The sequence below is a fragment of the Cervus elaphus genome, chromosome 12 (genome assembly GCF_910594005.1).
Source record: "Cervus elaphus chromosome 12, mCerEla1.1, whole genome shotgun sequence".
NCBI classification, from domain to species: Eukaryota; Metazoa; Chordata; class Mammalia; order Artiodactyla; family Cervidae; genus Cervus; species Cervus elaphus.
The window spans coordinates 1,934,652-1,947,973 of record NC_057826.1 but is presented as its reverse complement, the minus strand read 5'-3'; the positions used below and the strand labels follow the sequence as shown (position 1 = coordinate 1,947,973).

The 13,322-nt window shown below is 38.0% G+C and overlaps 1 protein-coding gene across 7 annotated transcripts in view; it reads right to left on the bottom strand.

Annotated features, from left to right (window-relative positions):
* The window catches only part of EFCAB11 (EF-hand calcium binding domain 11), a 240,458-nt gene that overhangs the window by 167,459 nt on the left and 59,677 nt on the right, over positions 1–13,322 (bottom strand). The window lies entirely within an intron of this gene.

Sequence of the window (13,322 nt, the reverse complement as noted above, 5' to 3'; positions counted from 1 at the left end):
ATGTGAATATTATTTATGTTAACCTTCTTTAAGGTCTAAATTCAGTTTTCATCTCGGCTTGTCTCATTTTCACCTTGTACCTGAGTACTTTACAAGGCATACGTCTCTTTAAGTACTTTTTGTACTTCCTTTTTCATTTTTTTTTTTAAATTGCTTGTTGCTAAGCAGTGGGCATCACATTAGGGTATACATTCACTATCTGAGAAGACGGTCTGATTGGTATTATTTTCCTCTATTCCTTTACCTCATTGGAATTGACCTAAACTGTACTTTCTTCTTTCTTTTGACTTTTCTTTTTGCCAAAATACGTCCCCCCATCTTCCGGTCCTTTGATCAGTACTCAATCACTACTGTTTTCAGTATTTAGCCCCATGTTCTTCTGTTTTCCACTGTTTTGTTGAGCTCTGCTGGACAGGCTCAGATCATATGACTATTTTTACTTTAGTCTACTCTGTCTTGCTTCTTTCTTTTGTATTTAAAGACACTAGAAAGATACCTCTTCTTTTATGAAATTTAGGTCATTTCCTGCTTTTTTCCTCTAATCACTTTTTCTGTTCCAGATGTTGGCATTGGTTTTTTCAGGACCATAGCACCTGTTCTGCCCTCTGCCTCGCCTTACTGATACTTTAGCAATTATAATACTGATTATGGTATAATTCTATGAAACTACTCCACTTATCCAACTTACATTTGTTGTATTTTTCAATGAGCTACACTGCATTTAATTAATTTAGCTATGGTAAGCTGCCCAAAACAGAAAGTTCCCCCAGAAAACCAAGAAACAAAACAAAAAATCAAACGCATATCAATGACTTACATGTATCCGTGATTTTCTTTTACACATGGGCCTGAATAAACACATCTGGAGAACACAGAGTGCACACTTTGCCTTTACCAGACCAAGCTCCCCTGCAGGCCGCCTTGCACTGCCAGGCTCATAGACTCTGGTCCTGTTGTTCCTGGAGACAATGATTTCTAAGTATGGGGTGAATGGGTTTATGACATAGGATTACCTGATATTCAGCTTGACTGACTCTGAACATAACCTTATAAGGTCTTGCTTTTTCTAATTATAAAAAGAAAGAGGTGAGGATTCTCCTATTATAATACAGGGATGTTACAGAGTTAGAGAGTAAGTTTTAAGCAAGATTCATTATGGATAAACTCTCTAGAACAAAGTTGCTCTATCAGATATGTTGGAGATATGTTTGGGTGTACATGTTAATATTAGTATATCCTCTTTCACATCTGACCTATTAATACTTTTCTAGTTCTATTTAATCTAAGCTTTGCAAGTATACCCTTCTTAATATTTACTTGTATGACTCCTTTCTCTAGAGTAACAGACTACACAGTCAGATGAAAGGGCTCAGATTAACTGACATCACAGTCAAAGAGTCCTTCCATGTTTCAAACTGATCCTAAACTGAGAATTCACTTCCATTTTTTTCTACTGAAGGTGGTTTATAATAAGTTGAAAATTAACAGTAGAAACAAAATAACAAACTGGAAAATGGTTAAAAAATGATAAAAACATAAAAAAAGAAAAACATAAAAATGAAAACAAGTGATAAAAATATACGTTATGTCTGTCTATAAACTCTGGCTTATTGAGAGGCAGTAAGTGTAGTTATTAAGAATATAGGCTTTGGGGTCAATTGGCTTGGTTCTCTTGACTATTTCTTTTTTTTTTTTTTATTTTATTTATTTTTTTTTTCCAGTGGGTTTTGTCATACATTGATATGAATCAGCCATGGATTTACATGTATTCCCAATCCCAATCCCCCCTCCCACCTCCCTCTCCACCCGATTCCTCTGGGTCTTCCCAGTGCACCAGGCCGGAGCACTTGTCTCATGCATCCCACCTGGGCTGGTGATCTGTTTCACCATAGATAGTATACATGCTGTTCTTTTGAATCTCTTGACTATTTCATTAAAATGAAAGCTAATAAAACTTATGGAGCAGTGAAATAGTGGTTAAGAATGTGAGCTTGAAATTTTATAAGGCAATGCACTGAGTTTAGGACAGTCAAGACAATTCTGAAGAAATCATAAGGCTGTAGGACTTATACTACTAGATATCACAATTTATAGAATCATATAATTAAGAGAGTATGGTATTGGCACAAGGATAGACAAATATAAAGATCGAGGAAAAATAACAGAGAGTCAGGGAAGAGTTGAAATTACAGTCTCTCAAGTCTGAATTCAGTCTAGAGGCACAATTCCTTCTTACCCAAGGAATCTCAGTCTTTTTCTTTTAGACGTTAACTGGTTAGGTGAGGCCCACCCACATTAGGAAGGGTAATTTACTTTACTCAAAGTCTACCATTTAACTATGTTATTTAGGCTCTAAGTCACACCCAGCTCTTTTGCAACCCCACAGACTGCAGCCTGCCAGACTCCTCTGTCCATGGGATCTCCCAGGCAAGAACACTGGAGTGGGCTGCCATTCCTTCTCCAGGGGATCTTCCCAACCCCGGGATCAAATACCTCTCCTGTATTGCAGGTGGATTTTTTACTGCTGAGCCACCAGGGAAGTCCCAATTAAATCAATTAAACGTTAATCACATCTTAAAAATACCTTCACAGCAACATCTAGACTGGTGTCTGATGAAAAACTGGATACCACAGTCTAGCCAGGGTCACACTTAAAACTAACCATCACACTTTCATTAGGCAAAGAATAAGACCAAAAAAAGCATGAATCCTAAAAAAATGATAAATTGGATCTCATCAAAATAAAGAACTTCTATCTTTAAAAGAAAATGAAAATGAAAGTCATAGGCTGGGACTTGCATCTAGAATACGTAGAAATCTCTTACAACTCAGTAGTTTAAAAAAGTATTAAAATACAAGCAAAGATCTGAACAAATCCTACATTACAAAGGTGTGGATGGCAAACAGAACAAGAAACCATTGTTTGAGTCATTAGTCCTTAGGGAAGCATGAATTAAAAACACCGAGAGATACCATTATATCCCTATTAGAAATGGCTAAAAATAAAAACAAAACAAAAAATTAATAACACTGAGCGCTAGCAACAATGGACAGCACCCGGAGCCTCATATCTGCTGTGGGAACGGAAGACAGTGAAGCGAGCTCAGAAAAAGCTTCCCAGCTTCTTTACAAGATCAGACGTACACCTACCATGTGGCTCAGAAATCACACCTCTTAACTCAAAAGAAATAGGGGTAAATATCCAAATAAAAACCTGAACACAAATGTCTACACGGCAGCAACATTCATAATCACTCCAGCTGGAAACAGCCCAGTGTCCATGAACAGATAAACTGGTACATCCGTACAACAGAATGCGACTAATGATTTAATCTGATCTGTGCAATGACATGGATGAATTTCACATGCATTATATTAAGGGAGACAAGCCCAATACAGAAGATTACAAATTGTATGATTCCATTTACATGGCATTCTAGAAAAGGCAATAACATAGGGACAATAATAATAATAATAATCAGTGGTACCAGAGACTGAGTATAGGGAAGGAATTGAAAGGAATAGAAATATTTTATATGTCGATTATGGTGCTGGTTACACAACTGTATACATTTATCAAAACCCATAAGACCATAATACATCTATTAATGGACAATTCTATGATCTGTAAACTGTATCTTAATAAACCTGACTTTACAGTACTAGCAGTGAAAGCCAAAAAGATGAAAAAAATATTCCATTAGGAAAAAACTTCCTAATGAGATGGCTGAATGGCATCACTGACTCGATGGACATGAGTGTGAGCAAGCTCCGGGAGTTGGTGATGGACGGGGAAGCCTGACCTGCTACAGTGCAGGGGGTCGCAAAGAGCTGGACATGACTGAATGACTGAACTGAACTGAAGGCAGAAACTTAGTGGGGGAAGAAAAATTGAAATATGAGTTCAGAAAGGAAGGGTGTAAAATTTCAAATTGGTAAAGAACATTTTCACATAATTTTAAATGCTTGTTCACACATTTTTTTATTGTATTTTTCTGTTCACACATTTTTGGAAGAAAAATGATGAGTGTCAAATCACTGTGGTATGTACTCAATAAATACATTTAAGAGTGACATAACAGTTTTATTTTTAAATGTCAATGTTTGCAATACACTGGAAATTATATGCTTTGCAACCATTAAACTTACTTTGACAAGTTTTAGCATCAATCTAAAAATGCACAAGGAAATGCACAGTTTTAAAGAATACTTTCAGAGAACTACAAAGACTCCTGCTCCAGAAGACAGCTTCCCCAAACTCTGCCACAGATGGCTGGCAGGTGTGGCAAGATTGAGCCCCAAAGTCCCTTGGGCAGGCAGGCTGTTTGCCTTCAACCAAAAGCAACTTGCCTGTTCAATGAAATGTGCTTTTGCAAAGACTCTCACTGTCTCTGAATGCAAGAAGGTAAAAGAGATTGTAAAACACTGCCCTAGAGAGATTCTTGCACATTAGTACAGACGGAAAGATACAAGAAAACCTACTGCATAATTAATTGCAATAATGAGTCACTGAGAACAAATTCAATGCCCATCCACTAGCAAATAGATAAATAAAATGTAGCATTACCTTTTAATGGGATTTTATGTAGCAATGACAATGAATGAGCTATAACAGCTCATTGATAACATGCATCATTATGGATGAATCTCCAAAACTTGATGCTGAGTGAAAAAAATCAAGGTCATGATTACACATACTATGATATTATGTATGAAACATTTGGAAACATGCAAAACAAGATAGTGGATTGTTTAGGAATAAATATCTATGCAATTGTATTAAACATGCACAAGATTGACAAATAACCAAAATATAGATCCCATGGTTCTCTCTAGAAAGAAAGGTTAAGGAATCAGGGAAGGATGCATACAGGTTTTCAACTTTTTGTGTAATATATTTCTTTAAAAAATTTGAAACAAATATGGCAAAAGTAGATTGGAGAAAGCGAAGCAGCTGGACCGTAAGGGTTACGTTATATTAGTATCTATGCCACTCTGTGTTTAAAGTATTTCCAAAAGACACAAAAAAATAAAGTATGTATGTGGTACCCTGAAACTTGGCAGGAGCTCTTTGTCATGATTTATACCAGATACAGAATCTTCAGGTCCGAAGAATCAGAAAGGGTGATTAAGCTTAGATATTAAATACACACATTATTAACTTTTTAGTTAGTTAATCACTGGAGCCTAAATCCAAGGTCAGTCTGGATATCCTCCTCAAGTGCCAAGAAACCCAAACAAACTGTGATGCACATGAATAGGTAAAGATTGAATATCACATCTAACACCAATAACTTACTTTCTGTGGGTGGGTATGTGCTAAGTCGCTTCAGTTGTGTCCTACTGTTTGCGAACCCAAGGACTATAGCCCACCAGGCTCCCCCATCCTTGGGATTCTCCAGGCAAGAATACTGGAGTGGGTTGCCATTTCTTTCTCCAGGAGATCTTCTCAACGCAGGGACTGAACTCGCATCTCTTCTGTTTCCTGCATTGGCAGTTGGGTTCTTTACCACTAGCGCCACCTGGAAAGCCCATCTTTAATAAATTAATTCTTTGATTCATCAGACAAGAACTAAATGAACGTGTGCTTTGCGGTAACTTGAACATCCAGAGGTAGTCAAGACAGACGAGAGACAATGCTGCCCTCATGGAACTTTACAGTCAAGGGTGAGAAACAGACAGTGAGCGAACGGTCTCAGAGATTAGTGAGTATCATGAGTGATACAAACTGGGTAGTAAAGATTTATTGTTGGGGGGAGGAGGGATAGGCTGAAGCCACTTTGGATACAATAGGCCTCTCTGAGGATGCAATGTTTGAACAAGGAACCTCGGTGCAAAGACTCGGAATAGGAGGTAGCAAATGTCTTGACCAACAAGATGAGTGAGACTGAGGAAGCATAACGAAATAGACATGAGCTCTACAAGCCTACAGAAATAAAGGACACATCATCAGGTAGAAATTTAAAAGTTTCACGATTCTTTTTAAAAAGTTATTAATAAAACTAACAGTACACTGCTTCCTATCCAGGAGCTCTTGAAAGTATCACACCTCAGTCCTCCAGCTTGACTTCTTACCTGATGTTCCAATAAAAGTAGTACTTGGATATTATCCTGAGATAAAGTAAAAGTACTTTATCAGTAAAGTACTTTTTCAGTGAAGTACGGAAAATAAAATAACAAGGAATCCTCAAGGTTTTTACTGAACAACACCAATAAAAATCAACCTTTTCCTAACATATGTGCCAACCATTTAGAAAAGACAACAGACTGTAAATATATTCTTGGGAACAGGTGTTATGGAATAAAGCAAGAAAACTTATGCAGGGATCAAAAAAGCAGGTGACTATGAACAGTAAAATAATATTACAGTAAGACATTAGACATCTGTATCATATTTCAGCACATGTGTTAACACTCAAACTTTTCTTGAAGCTATAATGTATTCTCCTGGGAATGGATATAGTGAACAGTGGATCTCTTCATTTCAACCAGAAAAAAAATAATCTAAAGTTGACTGACAGAGAGGCAAACTCTATTAGTTAATAGCTATATCCCAGATGGCCATCTTAGGGGCATTTAAAGACTATTATCTACGTCATTGTCTAATATACTGAGGTAGACAATATGGTTAACACCATGAGAATTACAAGGAAGGAAATAAAACAGAAAAGGCTGTCCTGTTTTTGTTCAAAAGCCACGGTACAGTGAAATCTTCCCTGTTTGCAGTTCTACTGAAAGAAGCTGTAGAATGAATGCTATTTAGTCGCTCAGTCATGTCCAACTTTTGCAACCCCATGGACTGTAGCCCACCAGGCTCCTCTGTCCACAGGATTTCCCAGGCAAGAGTACTGGAGTGGGTTGCCACTTCCTTCTCTGGGGGATCTTCCCTGCCAGGGATCAAACCTACATCTCCTGCATTGACAGGTGGATTCTCTACCACTGGGCCACCAGGAAAGACCACAGAAAGAATAGTGGAACTAAAATTAGTTGCCAAAGACCAGACAAGCCTTCTGTAGGAAAATGGAAAAACAAAAACCATTCGGATTCTCTAACTCAGAAACACAAAGGCTTAGGAAAGCCTATAAGATCAGAAAAGACTTGCATGTGATAATTAGAATGATTTTCCAAATCTGAAAATTAAAAGCCATGAAAAAACACTGCAGGTTAAAAGAGGTTATATGAAGACAATTTCTTTGAATCATGGCTGTGTGAAAATGCATAAAACATCTTATCCATGAGGTTGGACAAAATGAAAATAATTTCAAAAAATTACTAGAGTAATAAATCATGAGTTTTGAAGCCTGAGTTTGAATCTTGACTTTCCACTTATTAGCTATGCAACCTTGGACAAGTTTCTTAACCTCTCTGAGTTTCATCTATGAAATGGTTGCTGTGAGGATGAAATGAATAAAGAACATAACATTTATTTATTTTTGCCATGGAGTAAATTTAGCCATAACTCCATGGGCAGACAAGAGTTCACACAGCAGTCCGGCTCGGTCGTCCTGCTTACAAGGATGGCTCCTGGCTGGCCCTGCCCCCAACACTAAGGCATCGGAGTGGATCACCGTGCCGGAAACAGTGGTGCAGTCACCCCACAAGAAAAACCCGAGGTGCTGAGTCTCTGAGGAGCTTCCTTCCTTGGCTGGCTACGCTTCACACATGATGTCACCACTTGCTGGAGGAATTAAGCACGTCCCGTGTGACTTGGGTGAGAGTGGACCCTCGGAGGCTTGCCCCTGGGTCCCCTGGGCCAAGCCCCGCAAGCCTTTCCCTTTGCTGATTCCGCTTCATATTCTTTCACTGCAACAGATTCTAGCTGAAAGGACAGTCAGATGTTGAATTTCTCTAGTGAGTCACAAAGCTAGTGGTGGTCTTAGGGGCCCATGAACATTTTCAGAAATAGATTATTATAAGCAATTATCTTACATTGGGTCTAACTATAGTTAAGACATGTATTTTAATAAATCTGGAAATCACATTCACGAAAAGTGACTTTTAGCTGTAACACCTTGATGACAATAAACACTGCATTGTCTCTTTTCATAAGTAATAGATAAGATAAAAAAGTTGAAATTCAATAGCATGCTCATTAAATTATACCAGTATTTCTTGATAACATGCTTTTATGTCCCATGAAAATAAATATTTAGCTGTTACATCTTTCTAAATGATATTCAAGACAAGAACATTAAGAGCTCAGAAATACTCAGACATATCCTTCAAATAGCAATAGAAGATACAGCACAACTGAAATGCCAGAATCACTAAACTGTGGCAATGGATCACTAATTTTGTATATTTTCATCATCTCTTAAAAATAAGTGGTTAGTCTTTCCCAAAACTTAATAAATCCAATATTCTGCCCAATATATCTAATGTTCTGTCTTAAAAAATCAGTATCTGGAAAAGAGAATTTAGAAAGAAAAGCTCAAGAGAAAAAGTACTTAATAATTCATGAAGACTATCTGTTTTTGGATCGTCAGATCAATTCCCCCACTGGAAAAAACTGTAAGTAAGACACTAAAACAAAACTACCTTAAAGGCACTGAGTTAAAAAGACAGTGGGGGCAGGCCACACTCTTAAGGCAGCTCAGATTCAGAGGCTGCAGCGCCCCAAGGCCACTTCTGCAGTGAGGGTGCTGGTCCCTATCCGAACCTGGGCCCTGGTTTGGTGGCTTCATTGGAGAAGAGTCCAGGAGACAAGATTCAGGGCTTGCACAGCACGGATCATCTCACTGGATAACTTTCCCACATTAAGCTTATCTCCAAAAGGTAACGTGAAAGTTACCTTAAGCAAATAAGTAAAAGAAAAAGTTTTTTAAAAATGATAAGCTAGCTCTTAAAAGTTATGGCTACGGATTGCCCTCATATAGACTTGTAGCCTGAATCTAAGCAAACCTTGAGTAGGAACAAAAATTTCAATCTATGGATTTATTTTAATGTGGTCCCATACACACACACATACACACAAATGTCTCAGGTAAAATATTAGCAAACTGAATATGATAGTGTATAAAAAAACAGTATCATGACCAAATTGTGTTTACATTAATACACACACATACTAATGAGCCATTAAGCATATTAACAGATTGAAGGGGAAAAAAAAATCTCAATAGATAAGGAAAAAGCATGTAATAAAATTTAATGCCCATTCTTGACAGAAACTCTTACACTAAACTAGGGAGAAACTCTTTAATCTGACACAGGACACAATCATAAAACATCTGCAGCTAGCTATGATCAAAATAAGTGAGAAAAAGCTGTAGGCTCTCTCCCTGAGTTTGGGAACAAGATGCTATCACTGGAAGTACTGGCTAGCTTAGTAAGTCCAGAAAAAGAAATTAAAGATATGAGACTGGAAAGGAGGAAAACGTTACTGTTTTCCACTGGTATCAGAATCTTCTTAGAAATACCTTCAAAAATCTACAGATAAACTTAACAAGGTTGCTGGTTATAAGATCTATATATAAAAATCAATTGCATTTCTATTTAATTTTTTCTATAAGCACCTTAAAAATAATTTTTCAAAAGCTACCATTTTAATAGCAACAAAAACTATAAAATATCATATTATAAACTCCAAATTTGCTAAGATTAAATCTTAATTGTCCTCACCACAAAAAAGAAACGACCCTTAAGTGACCTGATAGAAGGACTAACTAATGCCACAGAGGCAATCACATCACAATATGTAAATATCAGACCAACACACGTGCACCTCAAATGGTCATAACATCATGTCAATGATAGCTTGATTTTAAAAACGTATAAGCATGTAGGAATAAATCTAACACAAGAACAGAAAAACCTATTTGCAATATAGAGTCGTGATTAAAAGCACAAACTCTTTATCTAGGGATCATTGGCTCAGCTGGTAAAGAATCCACCTGCAACGTGGGAGACCTGGGTTCAATCCCTGGGTTGGGATGATCCCCTGGAGGAGGGCATGGCAATCCACTCCAGTATTATTTTGGGGGTTTCCCTTGTAGTTCAGTTGGTAAAAAATCTGCCTGCAATGCAGGAGACCTAGGTTCAATCCCTGGGTCAGGAAGATCCCCTGGAGGAGGGCATGGCAACCCACTCCTGTATTCTTGCCTGGAGAATCCCATGGACAGAGGAGCCTGGTGGGCTACAGTCTATGCGGTCACAAGAGTCGGATACGACTGAGCAACTAAACCTCCTCCTCTGCCATTTACTAGCCGTAGGATCGTGGGCAAATCAATTAACCTCTGTGTGCTTCAGTTTCCTGTGTAAAACATCACATGTTACGAGGACCACCTCATGAGGTTGGTGGGAAGACAGAACACAAAGTAACAGAATGAGGCCTGGCACACAGGGGACCCCTAGAGTGCTCCCTAAAGCGAGAACCATCAGGATTATGATGATGATACTGGTAGCAGGATGATGCAGAAAACTGCACACGCTTTCTGAAAGGCTTTTAAGAATACTTGATTAAATGGAAAATATACCATATTCATGGATAGGAAGACAATATTGTTAAGACATCAATTCTCCAGAAAAATCTCTAGACTCAATGCAATCCTAATTAAAATGTGAACAGGGTTTTTGATGCTTAATAAGCCAGTTCTGGAATTTAAAGCAAAGAGCTCATAACTAGTACACCACTGAAGAAGAGGAGTAAAGAGGGAGACTCGCCCCCACAGACTTTAAGGCTTTATGAGGGCAGTGTGGTATTGGCATTGGGATAGGTTAAGTGACCAGAGAAACATAATAGAAAATTCATAAATGAAGGCAGTGTGGCAGAGCTGTAGAAAAAAGAAGGCACAGTCAAAAAAGAGAGCGAAAAATATTGGCTATCCATAAAGAAAAAGAAGTTAGGTTCTCACACACTTAAGCCATACCCCAAAACCACCTTTAGAAACCTCCCTGGTGATCCAGTGGTTAAGAACCTGCCTTGCAATGCAGGCAATATGAGTGCCAGTCCTCGGCTGGGGAACTAAAGTCCCACCTGCCATGGACAACTAAAAAAGCCTGCACGCCACAACCAGAGAACCCACGCGCTGCAGTGAAAGATCCACGTGGGCAATGAAGACGCCCCGTGCCGCACCTAAGACCCCACGCAGCCAAACAGACAAATGTTTAAAAAATCAACCCTAGAAGCATTAAGGGCTTAATTTTCAAGGGCAAAACTTTAAAAACTGTGAAGAAAACAGGAGTATTTCTCTGAACTTGAGATAAGGAGGGGTTTCTTAAATAACACACTATCACTCTACAACCAAAACAATTCACAAATTAAACCAAATAAAATTTGATTTATATTTCAAAAGGCATACCTGAAGAGAGTGAAAAGACAAGTCACAAACTGGGAAAAAATATGTGTGAACTGACAACATATATGTACCAAGAACATACATAAAAAAACAACGTGTTCAAATAAGTAGAAAATGCAGCAGAAAAAAAATGTGGGTGAAAACCATGGACGTATCTACAATATACAGATATGTAACAAACATGAAGCGATCTGATAGATGAATCATTATTAAATCAAGCCCACAATGAGTTATCATACCTACTCCCCTGGAAAAGATTAAGAAGTCTGACAATACCAAGTCCTGGAGAAGATGCAGGTCAACAGACTCTCTCACACACTAATGACTGGAGTGTAAATTAACACAAATGATCTGGAAGTATCACTTGGTATTATAATATTTTGGCAATAAGGAAATATTTGTATACTTTATAAGCTAAGTACATATCAAATAGAAACACTTGCACACAGCTACCAAGAGTGATGATATAAGATTATTTGTACAGTATCAAGAGTAACAGCAAAAATAAACAGAACTATTTTTTGTGGCGATTACTAAATGCCCATCAATAGGAAAACAGATAAATTATGGTAAATTAATGCAATGGGATGTTAAATATACTTAAAATGAGTGTAACTATACACAAAACAGGAATAAATATTAGAAATATATTATGAGTGGAAAAAAAACAAGGCACAAAAGACCAAATTGGACACTCTTTTTTTAGATAGTTTTAAGATAAAGATTTTATTTTCTTGGGCTCCAAAATCACTGTGGATGGTGACTGCAGCCACAAAATTAAAAGACATTTGCTCCTTGAAAGAAAAGCTATGACAAACCTAGACAGTGTATTAAAAAGCAGAGACATAACTTTGCCAACAAAGTTCTGTCTAATCAAAGCTTTGATTTTTCCAGTAGACATGTATGGATGTAAGGACTGGACCATAAAGAAGGCTGAGCACTGAAGAATTGATGCTTTTGAATTGTGGTTCTTCTAGAGAAGACTCCTGAGAATCCCATGGACTGCAAGGCGGTCCAACCAGTCCATCCTAAAGGAAATCAACCCTGAATATTCATTGGAAGGACTGATGCTGAAGCTCCAATACTCTGGCCACCTGATAGGAAGAGTCGATTCATTGGAAAAGTCTCCAATGCAGGGAAAGATTGAAGGCCAAAAGGAGAAGAGGGCAGCAGAGGGTGAGACGGTTGGATGGCATCACTGACTCAATGGACATGAGTTTGAACAAACTCCAGGATATAGTGAAGGACAGGGAAGCCTGGCGTGCTGCAGTCCATGGGGTCACAAAGAGTTGGACATGACTCAGTGACCAAACAACAAGATGAGGAAAATGAAACATTAGGAAAATACATAGGTGTGTGTGTGCTTATACATGTATGTATGTATTTTTAAGGCAGGAGAATAATAAACACTCAATTCTGGACAGTAGTTCTTGGAGGAAAGCAGGAAGACAGGCTGGAGGAGCACATGGGTGTATGTGAGTTAATGATAATATTTTAGTTCTTGGGTTGAATGTACTCATTTTATCGTTAATCACACTACTTTTAATGAATAAAAATATCCATGTGTGGAAAAATTGTAAAGAACTACACACATTTACAAACTTACATCTTTACATATTTAAACTAGTGTACCACAGTTTTAGTTTATGAAAACTGTTACTATGCCACTTTGGAATAATTTGCTAACACTGAACTTGTTTACACAACGTGTTGGAAAAACTAGCATGTAAACATTAGTTAAACAAGGAAGGAAAACAGTATATACTACTTCCATAAAGCCAGTTTATGGAAGCTAATTTACTGATTAAGTGTTCTTCTGGTACTAAGTAACTGAAAAAAACAAAAAATCTAACTGCACTGACATCTCTCAGTCAAGGAAATCCAGCTGTAGAAACACACCCCGACTTTACCCACAAACAGACGGTAAAGTCATGATTCCGTCGCACACGCCACAGACTAGAGGTCTGCATCCTTCCGCAATGCCCACGCTGGGACTTCACCTGCGGCGCGCGGGTCTGAGGAGGC